A 16871-nucleotide genomic window follows, 5' to 3' on the forward strand; every position below is an offset into this window, starting at 1 on the left:
CTTTAGTCCAATGGTAAACAGTTTACATAGTGCTATGTACAACTTCTGCTAGTTACACTGGCCATCATCTTGCAGAGGAGGATAACAATCATTGAAAATGATGAGCGGTGAACACCTCAAGGTATTATGAGGGGCTGTCTGCATGCTATGGTGTCTAATTTGTTGGAAAGAACGAACAGTAGTACAAATAAGGAACTAGCAGAATTACTGGCTCAAAAACGTTTAAATGCCAGAAAGAATTGGCGTGCAAGTGCATTATCGACTTGGTAGAACGTAATCTTGGCTGCACACGTGGCAGATTAAACCATGAGCCACCTGCTGTGAATTGCCTGAGATCATTCTGCCAGGGGCCATCGATGGAATCTCAGTTGCAAGTACCCTTTGTCTGACCCTGAGAGAAACGATCTGCTTTGAGAGACTGTTGTGCCATGTGTGGCTCAGTGCAAGAGGAGACACCAGATGTTTGCTCCTGGTTCACTTTGGAGATTTGCTGAATGGGCGTTCTACATGTGTGCAGTCGAGCATGAGAGGACACCGTCGAGCACACATCAAATTTGAAACAAATACAACCTGCAGAGCGGACTCACATACGAGTTCTAAACTTGAACAATAATCAGAGGAAAAAACACACACACACACACACACACACACACACAAGCACAAGAGGTACTCAGCAAAAAAATCAGTTAATTGCTGCAGACTAGACAATATTGACTACATGACTTACTTTCATCATTGGTGTTGAAAGACTTTCTTTGTGGGGAGTATTGAGAGAGATGGCAGAGTTTCAGACACAGAAGTAGAATCTGATGATGAGTATAAAAAGCAAGAGGACATTTACGGAAATTTTTTGAAAAAAATAAGCAAAGTTGCTTAAAGAGGGGGTATGGAATTCCTACAGCCCCAAACAATGACATATTGTTTGGGGTCAAGAACAACATGTTTTCATATTATTTTGTCTTTGCGACAAGTAGGTCCAACTCACTGCAGCACAAACGTTAGGCTGTTGGTTTACAGTACCACATCATGGGTCAGGAAAGGTTATGATCTAAAGTAAAGATAGCATTTAAGTCTGTATGTTAGAGCTGTTTGAACTTTTATATATGGTTCATTAATGCAAAGCCTTCATTATTAGGGTGAGTGGGCTAAGTAAATGCTGTAAGCACAATATGCACTACTGATAGTAGTTCCAGTATAAAAATGTAAACACACATTTGCAAAGTTTAACAATATGAGACTATGTATAATGCCCCTAGAATGCTGTCTAATTAGATGCAAATAACTGCAGAACATTACAAGGAATATTGGAGATTATTTTCTTTCAAAATTAAAACATTCATTTAAAAAATAATAAAATAAAACTAGGAAACAAAAAGTTTTGCTAAACTACTGTGAAATTTTAGGTACCATTTCTTTGAGGTTTCATTTAGTGAAATGTGTTGATGCGTGCTTGCATTTTCAAAAAATATATTCAATAATGGAAAAAGCAGTTTAATCAGTTTCAACAAGACAATGGGAAACATGAATATAAACTAGCATTGTCAAAGCCAGTAGGTTATACCTTGGTCGTCAGCCTTTTGGTTTTGTCAATGCTTGTCGTTTTGACATGGTTTTTGTAAAACTTTATTGTTGTGGGAGCTGCTTGGCCCTCACTATTATACCAATCTCTGTCAAAAAGCAAAAATGTTTTTGGCCTCGAAACGTACTCATTGCCAGAGTAGTTCCTGGCATTGAGCAAAAATACTTTGGCCCGTATTTATACTTTTTGACGCTAAACTGCGCTAACGCAGTTTAGCGTCAAAACATTTTGCGCCGGCTAACGCCATTCTGAAGCACCATGCGGGCACCGTATTTATTGAATGGCGTTAGCCGGCGAAAGCAGACCGGCGCTGCCTGGTGTGCGTGGAAAAAAAACACGTACACCAGGCAGCGCCGGCGTTGGGAAAAATGGCGCTAGGGCGTCTTAAAAATGGTGCAAGTCAGGTTGACGCAAAAAATCGCCTCCACCCGATTTGCGCCATTTTTAACGACGCCCAGAAGCCATTTACATGACTCCTGTCTTAGTAAAGACAGGAGTCATGCCCCCTTGCCCAATGGCCATGCCCAGGGGACTTATGTCCCCTGGGCATGGTCATTGGGCATTGAGGCATGTAGGGGGGCACAAGTCCGGCCCCCCTATGCCAAACAAAAATATTTAAAAAAAAAAGATTATACTTACCTGAACTTACCTGAATGTCCCTGTGGTGGGTCCCTCCATCCTTGGGTGTCCTCCTGGGGTGGGCAAGGGTGGCAGGGGGGGTCCCTGGGGGCATGGGAGGGCAGCTGTGGGCTCATTTTGAGCCCACAGGTCCCTTAACGCCTGCCCTGACCCAGGCGCTAAAATCCGGCGCAAATGCGGGGTTTTTTGCCCCGCCCACTCCCGGGCGTCATTTTTGCCCGGGAGTATAAATACGACGCATTTGCGGCGCTGTCATTTTTTTAGACGGGAACGCCTACCTTGCATCTCATTAACGCAAGGAAGGCGTTCACGCAAAAAAATGAAGCTATTTCCTCATACTTTGGCGCTAGACGCGTCTAACGCCAAAGTATAAATATGGCGTTCGTTTTGCGCCGAATTTGCGTCGAAAAAAACGACGCTAATTCGGCGCAAACGGAGTATAAATATGCCCCTTTGTGTACCAATATGCTCCTTGTGAAAAAGCGCAGTGAAGCCAGACAATAGACAGATAGAGAGACAGAATGTTAATAAAAAAAAGGTCTTTGTTAATGCCAGACCTAAATAGGAGCCCAATTCTTAATGGAAGTCACAAAAGTGAACACATGGTTTATATTCTTGTATTAGTGGAGATTTACGAATCGTTAATTACCAAGCATTTACAGAAGTAGACCAGGAAATGGTATGACTAGAAAATATTTGGGAACTGCATTTTAGCTCGAGCAATTATGTATGTGAAGATTTACTCATGTGAAAAACTGTTGAGCATGTACAGGTTCACATTCCATCCAATTACTTTTTTTGCCAACTGTTAGGAATACATTTCCAGGCTTTCTCATTATAGGAAAAGATTAGAGAAGAGCTGTCAAAACCCCCTAAAACATGCAACTTCGTATGTTTACACAGACTCAAAAAGGCAGTTCATCCCTGGAATTATTGTTTACAGCTACCTACAGCCCCAGTATGTACATATGTGAAAAGGTGGCAAAATAAGGGATTTGCTCGTATTCATACCCTACTATAGTATAATTTTTGCCGCGCTACATGGCACCAAAAGGACAAGTGGATTTTGTTACAGGACAAGTGGATTTATGAAGCAACCTGTCCCCTGGACAAGTAGATATTGTATTAAACTCCACACCCCTGTGAAAGGCATATTTATTTCTCTTGGTCACAGCTGCCAGGTGAACCTCAGACCAATCAGAGGCCATTTTAAGTATGTTAGTATGCAGGTGCAAATTAAGGGGGTAATTTAAGAAAAGTGGCACTGCACCCAGCGCAGTGTCTCTTTCCTTAAGCCCCTTACCACCCCTTACTCCCACCATGTGTGTACTTTATTGACAATACCACGCACCATGACGCAGAGTAGGGGACAATAGCATCAGAATTCCTTTTATATTTCCTTGTGTCATTTTTTCACCCCTGATGGGGAAACGTCCCCTTTGCATACAATATGCCTGGGGCAGGCATAATGTGGCCTGAGGGTATACGTAGTGGTGCAATGCATGCATTGCGCCAATTTGCAAATATAGCGTGTGCAAAAAGCCACTTTACTGCCACCTTAGCATCTAAAAACTGATGCTATGGTGGCACTGTGGTGGTGCTGCGACCTCCTAAATCAGGCCCTTAAAGTCTTGCACGAGGAAATTTTAAGAGATCAGTTATTTAGTAGAATGAATAGTTAGTTAATACAAGCTTTATTCGGTCAAACATAAACATCAAAGCAAAAGAAACCATAAGCAAATAGAAAGATCATAAATTTGATAAAAGGAAAGAAAAGGATAAATAAATAAGTTAAAACATAGAAGGAATTGAAAATCAATCAACAATTACAGTAAAATATAAAACCTTCCATTCCTTATCCAATAGCATACTTATTTGCAGAACATTTAAAAAAAAAATTAAAAAACGACTACGTATATGCCATGCAGCCACAAGGAACTTGCTAACCGCAGAAATTAAAATAATCGAAGTATCATTTTTCAAACTCCTGAAAGCAGTGCCACATTGTCTTATGCCCAAATTCCGGCAAGCTGAAAATGTTCAACAGATTCAATACTGTCATAGCAGGCAGGGCAAAGATCAGATGTTGATGGTGATCTCCAGCTGTCGGTTAGAGACAGCAGCGAAAACACCCAAAACGGAAACGGGCATACAAACTCTTACCCAATGAATCAAAAAAAAGATCTAGGTAAAATTCAAACTGGGGATACCTCTTAAAATCAAGAAATTGATTAGTCAACCGCCCGTTTGATGTACTACAAAGAAGAAGATTATTTCTTACATAGGACCAGTACATAGATTTCAAAGACAATTTGTGGGTCTTCCCTAAATTCTGTGGATTCTCCCAATAACTCTCAAGCCCCAAGGTATGAAACCATTTTGACACATAACTGAGCCATGAGAATGAAACTGCATTAGGTCTTTTTAAGATGTCAAGAAGAGAGTCCCTGTAAGTAGTGAGCTCTGGTGTGGTCCAGATCCTTACCCAAAAGAGTCAGGGTCTCAGAGCTATCATATCAGAGATACGATTAAGCCCAAGATCCAGAAATACTGGGATCAAGGGTATGCTACGTGGGCACACAAGTAGTGCCCTAGCAAAGCTGTTTTCGCCCACAGACAATCTGTTGGTATTACAAACCCCCCACACCTTGGCACGATAGGCAGCCGTACCCTGCGCCTTTGCCAAGTAGATCTCAATAGCCGAAGAAACGGCTTTTGTTGCAGCGCTTTTATAAAAACGCAGGATAGCACCTGACCTATGCTAAAGAAGTGCTGCACTTTTGCTAATCTCATCCTCCCAATGTAAATTGTTTGAAATCTTCACTCCCAAATAGTCTATTGAACTGACCTTGCTTAAAGGGGTCCCGGCCAAGATGATAGTACATCTCCTGACTGATCCTGAACGAAACACCATTAATTTAGTTTTACTAGCATTCAGTTCCAGGCCATAATCTGCACAGTATGATTTGAACCTTTCAAGAAGAATCTGAAGACCCATTGGGGTCTTGGAAATAAGGAGGGAGTCAACTGCAAAAAGTAGAACGGGGATTTTCTGCGCATTTAAAGAGGGGGCATCATTCTGGCAAAGAGACAAAACTTGTACCACCTTATTTATAAATAAGGTAAATAGAGTTGGGGCTAAAACACATCCTTGATGAACCCCCCGCTGGATGGGAATATGATCTGTTAACTCTCCCTGGTTAGCCCATCTCACCTGGGCGTATGTGTTCTCATGTAGCCGTTGTAATAGATGGATTATATTAGTAGGAGTACCCATTCTGTGCAACACTTCCCATAGTTTTTCTCTGGGAACCATGTCAAAGCGGACCAAAGGTCCACAAAGACGACATGGATTTTGCTTAGCAAGGACTACGTATTTTTCAGTATAGAAGCATCAGCCTAAAAACCTGATCTACTGTACTGGTTTTCGGGCAAAAGCCAACCTGGAGTGGGGATAAAACCTGATGGTCTTGAGCCCAACTCAATAGCCTGTCCAAAAGCTGTTTAGCAAAAATGTTCTGAAGATTTCAATAAGGCTAATAGATCTGTAATTTACAGGGGAACTCACATCACCCTTTTTATAGGTGGGAATTATTTCAGCCCCTTTCCAAGTACTCCGAATTGGGCCCCAGGCTGCTATCTTATTCAAGATCATATTTATATACCAGGACCATATTACTGGTTTGGATTTATACAGATCCCCTTGTATCTTGTCTGGGCCTGGTGCTTTGGCAGATTTTAAGGAATTAATTGCTGCTGTAGTTTCCCCCAGCGTAAAAATTATTGGATCTTCATAAATAAGAAAATCTGTTCCTAGATCATCAGGCAAATGACACGTTCTGACCGGCTGCTGGGGAAGAGATTCATAAATTGAGGAATTGCAAGGTGGAGCATAAAGTTTGTAAAAATGGTCCACCCAACTTCCAGGTTGAATATGAGTACAAATAGTACTCTTAGCCCCTCTTTGTCCATTAGGCAGTAGCTTCCAAAATGTTGCATTATCATTGTGTTTAATTGCATCAAGGAAATTTTGCCAAGTTGTATCTTCCCAACTTTTCTTTGCCTGGGTTATGGTCTTATTATAGGCGAATCTGGCTGAGTTTCTCCCCCCCCATGAGATTGTGTCATAATAGCTGATTTTAATGCTAGCTTGGCCTTGGAACAAACCTTATTAAACGCATTCATTTTAGAATTATCATCAAAATGCTTGATGATGGTCTTCCTATAAACAAAACTCTGCAGTTTCTTCAGCATATCTTCATGAATACTGAGAATAGGAATGTTATTAACTTCAAACTCCTCATAAATCACCATAACATCAACAAACAGTTGGGAAATTCCCTTAATCAAATGAGGGTTAGACAACACTTTTGGCCAGTTAACACGATTATGGCTATTATCCAACAGTGGTACTGGGACCATAGTAAGGTAGTCATTCTGTGATCTCCTAAATACGTAGTTGTGTAAGGTAAGAAGCAGTGGATTATGATCACTCTCATAACTATAATCCACTTCATATCTTTTAAGAAATGCCACAGCCTGACATCCACTAAAAAATAGTCAATTACACTAGAGGGCTGACCTCCCTAAAAAGTAGGTGCAATACTTGAGTCAGAGGAAGTACGGCCATTACAAGCCCTAAGTCCATATTTAAGAAATAAAGATGCCAACTGGGAAGCAGAACAAGAATGAATACACTGTTGCTTGTTCATTAATTGTGGAATACCCCAAAATTCGTCCTCTTCAGCCATTAAGTCACTATTTGAACAAGAGTGTTCAAAGGTACAGTTCATATCTCTTGCAACCACTAAATTTGTCAAAAAGATGCAGTGTATCCAATAATTCAGACAACTGGGCCAGGGTCGGAGACTCTAGTCCCCGTGGGTCAGACCGGAACTATACATTAATTTTGGTAACCTCATAATCAAATATAAGTTGTACTCCCGATAAATCGGGTGAATCTATTTTTAATTCAGAATGATCACACTGCAGTTTCTTATTTAACAATATCAATAGGCCCCCTTTGGCATGACCTAAACTCCCCTCTGCGGGCTGAGCCGCAACACAGTATGATAAGAACCCATCCATATAAACTTAGTCCTCAACCCAAGTCTCCTGAAAAAGGCATATATCCTGCTTGTAAATGTAGTTGACCCACTTAGGGTCTCCCATCTTCCTGCCAAGCCCCGCTAAATTCCAAGACATAATGGATAGTTCCGAACTAACTGCCAAAATTCGAGGCCTGGAGCGCTGGGCCTCCCTATGATTTTTATCCTCATCGGGTACTCCAAATTTAACCTCCAAAGACGAAGTTGAGGCTGTTGGATGTAGATCAATATTTAGTCAATCAATTTCCGATAGTATATGGGAAGATTTTACTGCCGGTGCTAGAGCACACTTTTGTGTAGAAACTGGGCCATCAAGGGATGTAAGTGGATGAACGGTGGGCGGGAAAGATTTGAGTATGATACCAACCCCCCTAGAATCCCTATGGTAACAAGTGCATAATTCAAAATCCATGAGTTTGTCCACCAACAACCTGTCCACAAAGCGGATAGAAATGAAATCAAAATTTGAACCAGGTTGACTAAGTCTGCCCACCTCAAGAATGGCTGTGCGAATAATGGAGAGGCAGTTGCGCTGGGCACGTAACCATTAAGTAACCGTAAATCATTGGAGAATCATCGGTTTCCAAAGTGCCAGAGGGTAATTTAGGTACCTGAACCATGTAAATGGTGCCTCCTTTTCTCCTCGAACCTTGACCCTGTTTCATGAAAGCCAGCCGACTTGTGCCAGCCTGGTATACAGCATTATCAGATAAGTTAGTAAGATGAGCAGTAGAGGTTGCTGCCCCAGAAGGCACCTGGATGCCACCATCCCCCGGGGACCCTTAACACAATCAGTGAACTGAACTTTAGCGGGCCTTTGTGACCCAGAGGGATTCCTATTCTTGAAAACTGTATTGTACTTCCGCCTTACAGTTGGAGGCGCAGTCTGGGATCACTCAACACAGGGTGCAGATGAACTTTCTAAAGGGGGAGTGGTAACAAGCCCCAGGGGAAGAGTGCCTGCTCTCGGCCTAGATTCGGGCATGATGGTACCAGTAGACAAAACCCCTGGAGCAGGGGAAATCCCACCCCTTATTAACCTCTGACACTTGCACACATACTTCTGTGCTTGGTCCCCTGTTAGATTGTCCATCAACAGTAGCACCAGGCTCTTAACTTCGTCCAACCTCTGGAGAATAGTACCCAAGTCAATTCCCTCACAAGATAGTGACAGTCTACCAGTGTCCAAGGGCAAATTGGTCATGACATTACCATCGGCACAGGCTCCAGATTGTGTATGTGTGTCACAGTCATAAGATCCCCCATCCTCCGCCAGGGGCCCCAACCGATTTGTGCATGGTATGTTGGAGACCACCGTAACCACCGGGCTTAATGGGAGGCGGGGAGCCTCATCCCCCGCAGGAGGCTCACCAGTGGCTCAAGATGCAATGCCGAGGTTGCTGCACAAGGTGGTAGTCAACACGTAAAAAGAATTGACCCTGAGAACTTGAGGTGGCAAATTTGAGTCACTCTCCGCAGGGGAGTTGGGTAATTGCATCTTCTTCTTAAATATGTCAGGAATTTATTTTGTAAAAGTGTCACACTTTAAAGAAGGTGGGTTGGAATTACTTTTATAAAATTTATAAAATTTTATAAACTTTTATTAAATAGCCTCCACCTCTTCAAACAGTATGTCAATATCTTCTAGGGGATTATTTCCTTTATTAGTTAGAGAACTCGTTTGATTATTTGACTGTTCTTTAGATTTTTTTATACTGCTAGACGGTACAGGAACATCCACAGCTTTACATTTCCCCATCACAGGACAGCAGGAATTATACATAGAGTGACAATAAATAGAGCCTGGGGTTAACTTCCATAAATAACGTACTTTTAGAAATCAGGGAAATACACCCAGCCCGGCCTCTATCGGGCGATGACGGGCGAAGACGGGCCAGTCTTGGCCCGGCCTTCGCACTGGCACGCGTCCTACGCAGCAGTTGTTACTTGCGCTTTTGTAGCACCATGGGAGTGGAGGAGCCTGGGGGATGTAGTCCAACCCCAGGCAAAGTGTCCAACAGCCAAAAAGCGCATGCCGTGCAGCAGTCGTTACCTGCACTTTTGTAGCGCGATGGGAATGGAGGAGCCTGGGGGATGCAGTCCAACCCCAGGCAAAATGTCTAACACATAATGGCGCGTCCCGCGCAGCGGTTGTTACCTGCACAGTGATTATGAGGGGCTTTGATTGAGAGCGCTGGTGCTGAGGCTCGTCTGGCATAGAGGGCCAGCTGCTCCGTAGGCGGCTGCTTCCTCAATTGCAGACGAAATAGAGGGGGCCCAGCCTCCTCCGGGCTCTGACAAGTGTAGAATGAGAATGAATAATTTAAAAACTTGTAGGGTTCAAAAAGCCATCTTTAGAAAAGTCAGTTTGTGTTGCAAAACATATGGAGAATGCGTCCCTCTATTTGAAGGAGTTGACTACAGGAGAAGGAGTGGAACAACAATCACAAGCTTGATGTGGACGGTGTGGATATGGTGCAGTCAATGGGCGAATGAAAAGTGAAGGGAACAAGATGAAAAAGTAGTGATTTGTAGGAGAGCAGAGTCAATGTTATTGATTTGAAAGAACAGAACATATTACTGTTTCAAATTCATGTCCAGCTGTTCAGACAAAGTGTTACGACCCAAGAAGAAGCGTGTACTTACTGTGAAATTGGTTAGTACTATGAAAAAGACAGTAAGAATAACAAAGGAGATGTTATAGGAATTTTGGTGGTTTGTGAGCCTGAGGAGTTTGAGAAAGCTGTGAACAGCACGGTAGACTCATACAGGCCTGTAAAATGCTTAGTGAGGATACCAGGAGTGGATGTACAGAAGTAGGCAGGCTTATGTTCGTCTTACACTTTAATTGAAAGGGAATGAGGACAAACATTGGGGAAAGTATATCTTCGTGACACTTATTTTGAGCCTGAAATATATTGTAGAAGGAAGTTGACAATAGCTGTACATTTCACAACAGAGCTGTCATCAAGGGAAAGGCATGCAACAAAAAAGTGAATATGGTGAAAATGGGAAAATCCCTCTTAGATTGGATGGAGCAGTGAAGTTTAGGGATAATTCTTTACCTAAATCACCCAGAACAAGTGTCATTGACTTTGGCAAATGATGCTGAAAGGTGGATGCAGGATTTCCTAGGATGTTTAATGATGCTTGAAGAAGACTACCCAAAGGATCATTCTTGTTAGAAAAGGGGTCTCTGGTTGGCAGTCGGTTTTCACTATGTCCAAGCAGGGACCCTCACTCTAGCCAGGGCAATGGAGATACACACTTAGATAACCTCTGCTTACCCCCTCCTTGGTAGCTTGGCACAAGCAGTCAGGCTTATCTCAAAGGCAATGTATAAAGTATTTGTACTAACACACACAGTAATACAGTGTAAACACTACAAATTGGACACCACACCAGTTTAGAATATTAGGTAGGATTTATCTTAATCAAACAAGACCAAAATGACAAAAATCCAACATACACAAGTCAAGATATGAATTTTCAAAGTAAAAAGAGTCTTACACAAAGTACCTGGTTTGCGTAAAAAATAAAGATGCACTGCCGGGCGTGCATCAGAAAAGTCATTGATGCACCGATTCCTTACTCGCAAGTGAGTCTATGCGTCATTTCTGCTCGGGAGGTGCTGCATAATTTTCCTCTCCCGCAAGAGAGCGATGCGTTGATTTCCGGACAGGGCACACTAGATCTTAGCAGGGTCACGATGACTTTGATGGCCAGTGAATATGCATGTGAATTCCGGTCACACAGTTTTGGAAAACCACGCTGCGTGGGGTTTGCTTCGTTATCAGCAGCCGCAAGCGGGTGTTGCATCATTTCCCCAGCCACGATGCGTCGATCGCCCAGCCACGATGCAGGTGATGTGTCAAAATGTTCCTTGCAAGGCTTCCTGTGCATGGATTTCCATCCTTTTTCTATCAGCTTCACCTTTTAAGGGCCCAGGGACTAGGTGTGGCACCACTCAGCAGGGCAGGAATCTCAGCAAAGAGTCTAGGTGCTGGCAGAGGAAGTCTTTGATGGCCCTGTGACTGCAAAACAGGAGGCTAGCACAATCTAAGCCCATGGAGATTCTTACCAAGAAGGAATATGCAACAAAGTCCAGTCTTTGTCGTCGTTCACAGGCAAAAGCAGCAACTGCAGGACAGCCCAACAAAGCACAGTCACAGGCAGGGGCAGCACTTTTCCGTAGCTCTTCAGCTCTTCTCCTTGGCAGAGGTTCCTCTTGAATTCAGAAGTGATCTTGAAGAAATCTTATCTCTGGGGTTTTGGGTCCAATACTTATTCCCCTTTATGCCTCTGAGATTTCCCAACTTCAAAGACAAGTCTCTGTTGTTTACAGGATCCCACCTTGCCCAGGCCCCAGACACACACCCGGGAGTCGGAGACTGCATAGTGTGAGGTGGAAGTGACCACTCCTCCCTCCACTCTAGCCCATATGGCTCATCAAGAAGTGCAGGCTACACCCCAGCTCCCTTAGTGTCACAATCTAGAGGGGATTCACAAACAGCCCATCTGTGAGTTTGACCCAGACAGGGAGTACACAGGCGGGCAAAGTCACAGAATGGTTTAAGCAAGAAAATAGCCACTTTCTAAAAGTAGTATTTTCAAACAAACAATTTAAAAATCAACTTTACCAAAATATGTATTTTAAAAATTGTGAGTTCAGAGTCCTCAAACTTCATATCTCCATCTTCTCTAAAAGGGAAACACCACTTTAAAGATATTTAAAGGCAGCCCCCATGTTGACCTATGAGAGAGATAGACCCTGGAAAAGTGAAAAACAACTTTGGCAGTATTTCACTGTTAGGGCACGTAAAACACATCAGTACATGTCCCACCTTTAACATACACTGTACCCTGCCCATGAGGCTACCTAGGGCCTACCTTAGGGGAGCCTTAGATGTATAAAAAGAGAAGGTTTGGGCCTGGCAAGCGGATATGCTTTCCAGGTCAAATTGGCAGGTTAAAACTGCACATACAGACACTGCAGTGGCAGGTCTGAGCGATGTTTTCAGGGCTGCTCATGCGTGTGGCACAACCAGTGCCGCAGGCCCACTAGTAGCATTTGATTTACAGGCCCTGGGCACCTCTAGTGCACTTTACTAGGGGCTTACTAGTAAACCAAATATGCCAATCATGGAAATGCCAATTACCAATACAATTTATACCAAGAGCATATGCCCTTTGGCTCTGGTCAGCAGTGGAAAAGTGCCCAGAGTCCTAAAGCCAACAAAAACTGGTCAGAAGAAATAGGAGGAAGTGGGCAAACAGTTTGGGGTTGACCCTGCAAAAAGGACCAGGTCCACAAATTCCGAAAATGGATGACAAACCGAAGGTGACAAAGTCAGAAATGTGCCTTTTCGCAACAAAATTTGCGCGGATTGAGTTGGACAGACTATGTAGAAGTAAGGTGACTAAGGGCCATATGTACAAACACTTTTTCCCATAGACACAGAATGGGTAAAAACCTTTGATACATCTGGCCCTAAGTCCATAGAATAATTGGAGTGGTTAAATCCCATGGTCATAGAACCAAGCCACACAAGAAATCTAAGAATGAGTATAGATGTAAATGAGCTAAATTAATGTATAAAGGTGGCTCATAACTTGATGACTATGAGGAGTGCATTTTTCCCTAGGCATAGCTAATGCTTACCAACTAGTCATGTTACACCTAGAATCCACGTGGTTGCCACCATTTATAATTCCAGAAAATGCCTACCAGATCACACGAATACCTTTTAGTCTGGCATCAGCATCGGGTGTATTTCAGTTTGTCATGAAGTGGTTGCTTTGAAAACTTCCTCAAGACAATGTACTGCTCTGGGGTTCAAACAAGGAAAAGCATAATGAGATCTAAGGGAGGTCATCTTCATGTTGGGAAAGGCTGAGATCATGGTGGGAATTGCTAAATGTACATTTTCTGGAAGGGATATACTTGGACTTATTGTCAAGCCACTGGAGTAGGGTTGATTAAGGCAATTGATAAGGCTCTAAGCTGACATGATAAAGACTAACTTCGGTCTTTTCTTGGCCTTCCAGAATACTATGTCAAATTTTAAGATCATTCCTCAGAGCGAATCTGACATCTCAAGGAATTGGTGTTAAAAAGGGGAGAGGTTCATTTGGTCAACTGATTGTAAACAGCCATTTATGGAGATTAAAGAATGTATTGTAAATAGGTTGAGCAGATGACCTGGATTTTCCCAGACTGTCTCTGTTTTCACAGGACTGTCGCAGTTTCCTGACGCTTATGTTAATTTTAATTAAATGTCCTGTGTTTTTAGAGAAAGGTCAGGTCATCCTGTGAGACAGAAGTGAAAGATATACATTCCTTTCCACAAGCACTGGTAAAGTTGAGTTTGTTTAAATAATGCTTCTGTTCTTGCATGGCAGCACAGGAGAAAACTGCTCCCAGCAAAAAGACACAATGAGAAGGAGTGGGTGAGGAGGCAGTTCCTGCAACTGCTAATGTTAAGTTGACATAGTCTTGTAAATGTGTATGTGTGTGAGCACATATATGTACTTATAACTATGTGTGTGTATATATATATATATATATATATATATATATATATATATATATGTGTGCACACATTTACAAGAAGTACAACCTTAGTGTACATACACACACATATACACAAACACACACACCAGTAGAGTAAAGAAAATAGAAGGAACCTCCTTGCAAAGAATATGGAGGGGAAACTCACTCAAGCCAGGTGCTGTGCTGAGGGGGCACACATGAGCTCGGGGTCCTCCCGCACCGCAGGGGCCTTTGTTACACCACCGACACAGACACACACACATGGATAGATAGATAGATAGATAGATAGATAGATAGATAGATAGATAGATAGATAGATAGATAGATAGATAGATAGATAGATAGATAGATAGATAGATTACCTACTGGCAGTCACCACTAGGTAGTTATAGTTAGGATCATGTTTCCATAGAAAAAGTGTTTTTTGACTTGCTTAATTCTTTGGCACCGTTTGACGATTCTTTATAAAAATTAAAAAAAAAGTGCCCCATTGATTCTTGATGCACACAGAAAGCTTTGGGGTGATCCGTCAAGCAGGGGCTGAGAAAAAGGGGGTGGGTAAATATTTATTTCCCATGTTAATTCCCAAAGGACCTTTGAACATGACTACAGCCAGGACCACTGAAGGGAATTACACCAAATTGGGCAGAAACCTAGTTTTCAGACTGCAGATTACGCTTTCGCTTATTTGGTGTGTCGCGTGGGCTCTCAATATCCTAAATGAGACTACTGGATTTCTAGGCAGAAGGATCGATCACGGTGTGGGGGACTGAGTCGGACCCACGTGTAAGGAACTCTGTCACCCTAAATCTGTTTTTTGCTCTGGCTAACTAGCAGTGCCTCATCTCTCCCAAGGGGAAGAGATGATTGGGCAGCCGAGCGCATGACATCTTTGGAATTTCTCAGGGAAGTCGTGGTCACTCAGATCCAAACCAACTCTCTCATTTACAGTATGATCTCATATACAAATGACAAAGGCAGTATAAGTTTTATATAATGTTTTAATAAAACGACTGTATTTTAGATAATAAGGCGTGAGCCGCAATAACCAGAACCATACAACACAGTAGGATTGAAATAGTCACCAGGAGAGTAAAACATAAGAACAAGGCTATCATGGTGTCTAATAGTTTCTACTCTCCCTCTGCCTGGTCTATTTCGAGCACAGCATGTTAAGCTTCTAACTTGCCTTTCTGAATCCCTGGGGAGACATCAGCCCTCATACCTGAGCAAAGGCCTGTGATCTTGGTTCAGCATCTGCAACAAGGCAGTCAGCGTCTAGTTGTGGTTCCCTGGTCGGAATCTCCCTCTTGCGTGTATTGGGACAAGGAAGTGATTTTATAACTAACATGTCAGCGTGATCACAAAATGTCCCTACGCAGGAATGCCAAAGACTAAACTCCTACCACGTCTATCGGCAATGTACCAGACTGTATCCTTGACTGAAGCACAGACTGAACAGGAATGTGTTTTGGAGAACTCCAGTGCTGAAGTAGGCTAAACAGTGTGATATGAAAAAAAAAACAAGACAGTAGAACTGGCTATTTGAAAAATAACAGTACAAAGCCTAATAAAAAGCATTTAGAGCAAAGTGCACAGAGACTCTAAGCTGCAAGCAAATGAATAAAATACATCCAGGGCAAAGTGCACAAAGGCCTAAAGCCTGAAGCTAATGCGCAAAGGATACGTAAAACTAACCACACTACACCCTCCGCTTGTCGGTAGCAAGTGGTTCCAATAATATAAAAGTATGCCCCATATATAAAGAATACATAAAACTATATATATTTCGACAAGGTCAGAAGACAACAAAGTCATAAATTTAGGAAACATGTGACGATAAAGCCAAATCCAATATAGTGTCAATTTTGTAGGAGAGAAAAAAAAAATCACATTGTCAGACAGAAGCAATAGAACGTAGGAGCTCCTCCACCTCGATATATGTCAATATCGGAAGATCCACGCCACAAAGTACCATGGAGCAGGTGTGTTCCAAAGCCCCAAAACCATTCAGGGCGGCACCCCGTGCATGAATGAGACAATACCATCTTCCTCCAGGAAGTCAATCTCATAAACTGCATCACAAAGCAAACGCAACCGTAGTGCACAAGTCTGGGAATGAACCCTAATCGGGAACATCAACAGATCAGTTTCGACCACCGGAGGGCGCTGCAGTGAGAGACAGAAAGCAAGTGCATGTTCAAACGAGCACCAAAGGCACCGAAACACGGGTTGCACACAATCCAAAACTGGTCGGAATGACAGAGACCAGTCACACTCCAAATGTCCCAGGAGTGTCGCTCCAAAATGCTGCATCATGCGTTCACGACACAGCTACACTGACGGGAGCAGCAACACAGGATCTCGTCGAGGCGGGACAGCCATTGCGAAAAAATAGCAACAATAGCAAGACTCCAGCCAACAAGGCCAAAGTAATCGGGAAACCCCCAAAAATGCTTCCGAAAATAGAGTGTATAGCCGAAGGTATCAAACCGAATATGGAAGAGAAGGTGTGAGCAAAACCAACACCAACGGCTTTGAAAAAATGTGCAATTCCAGCAGTGCTGGACGCATTAAATATACGTCCCACAAGTTCACCAAAGTGACTCAGAAAGTTAGTATTCAAAAGGGACTGTATTTCCGCTGATGACCTTCCCACTTGTAGTGCGTAGGTCTCGCTAGCAGATGTAAGGGCCACATGCTTTTGAAACAATAAAGCCTTCAGTCTACTCAACTTGTCGAAATTAACCTTGGAAGTAGCAATATGAGGCCAGATGTCCGCTACCTCCCTAATTTGAGTGGGGGGAAACAACACATTCCCGCAGCACGTAACGGCCTTGGTGACAACGACAACGTAAACTATTCCGGCACGCATACCACAGCAGTGTTCGCTGTTAAGAACAATGTAACTGCCGTTAGAAAGCACCTGGAAAGTGTTTTTAATAACCGGGACTGGAACTCCCTTCAGATAACAAGCTAAGTTAGCAATCGA

This window comes from Pleurodeles waltl, chromosome 10, assembly GCF_031143425.1.
Source record: "Pleurodeles waltl isolate 20211129_DDA chromosome 10, aPleWal1.hap1.20221129, whole genome shotgun sequence".
Lineage (NCBI taxonomy): Eukaryota > Metazoa > Chordata > Amphibia > Caudata > Salamandridae > Pleurodeles > Pleurodeles waltl.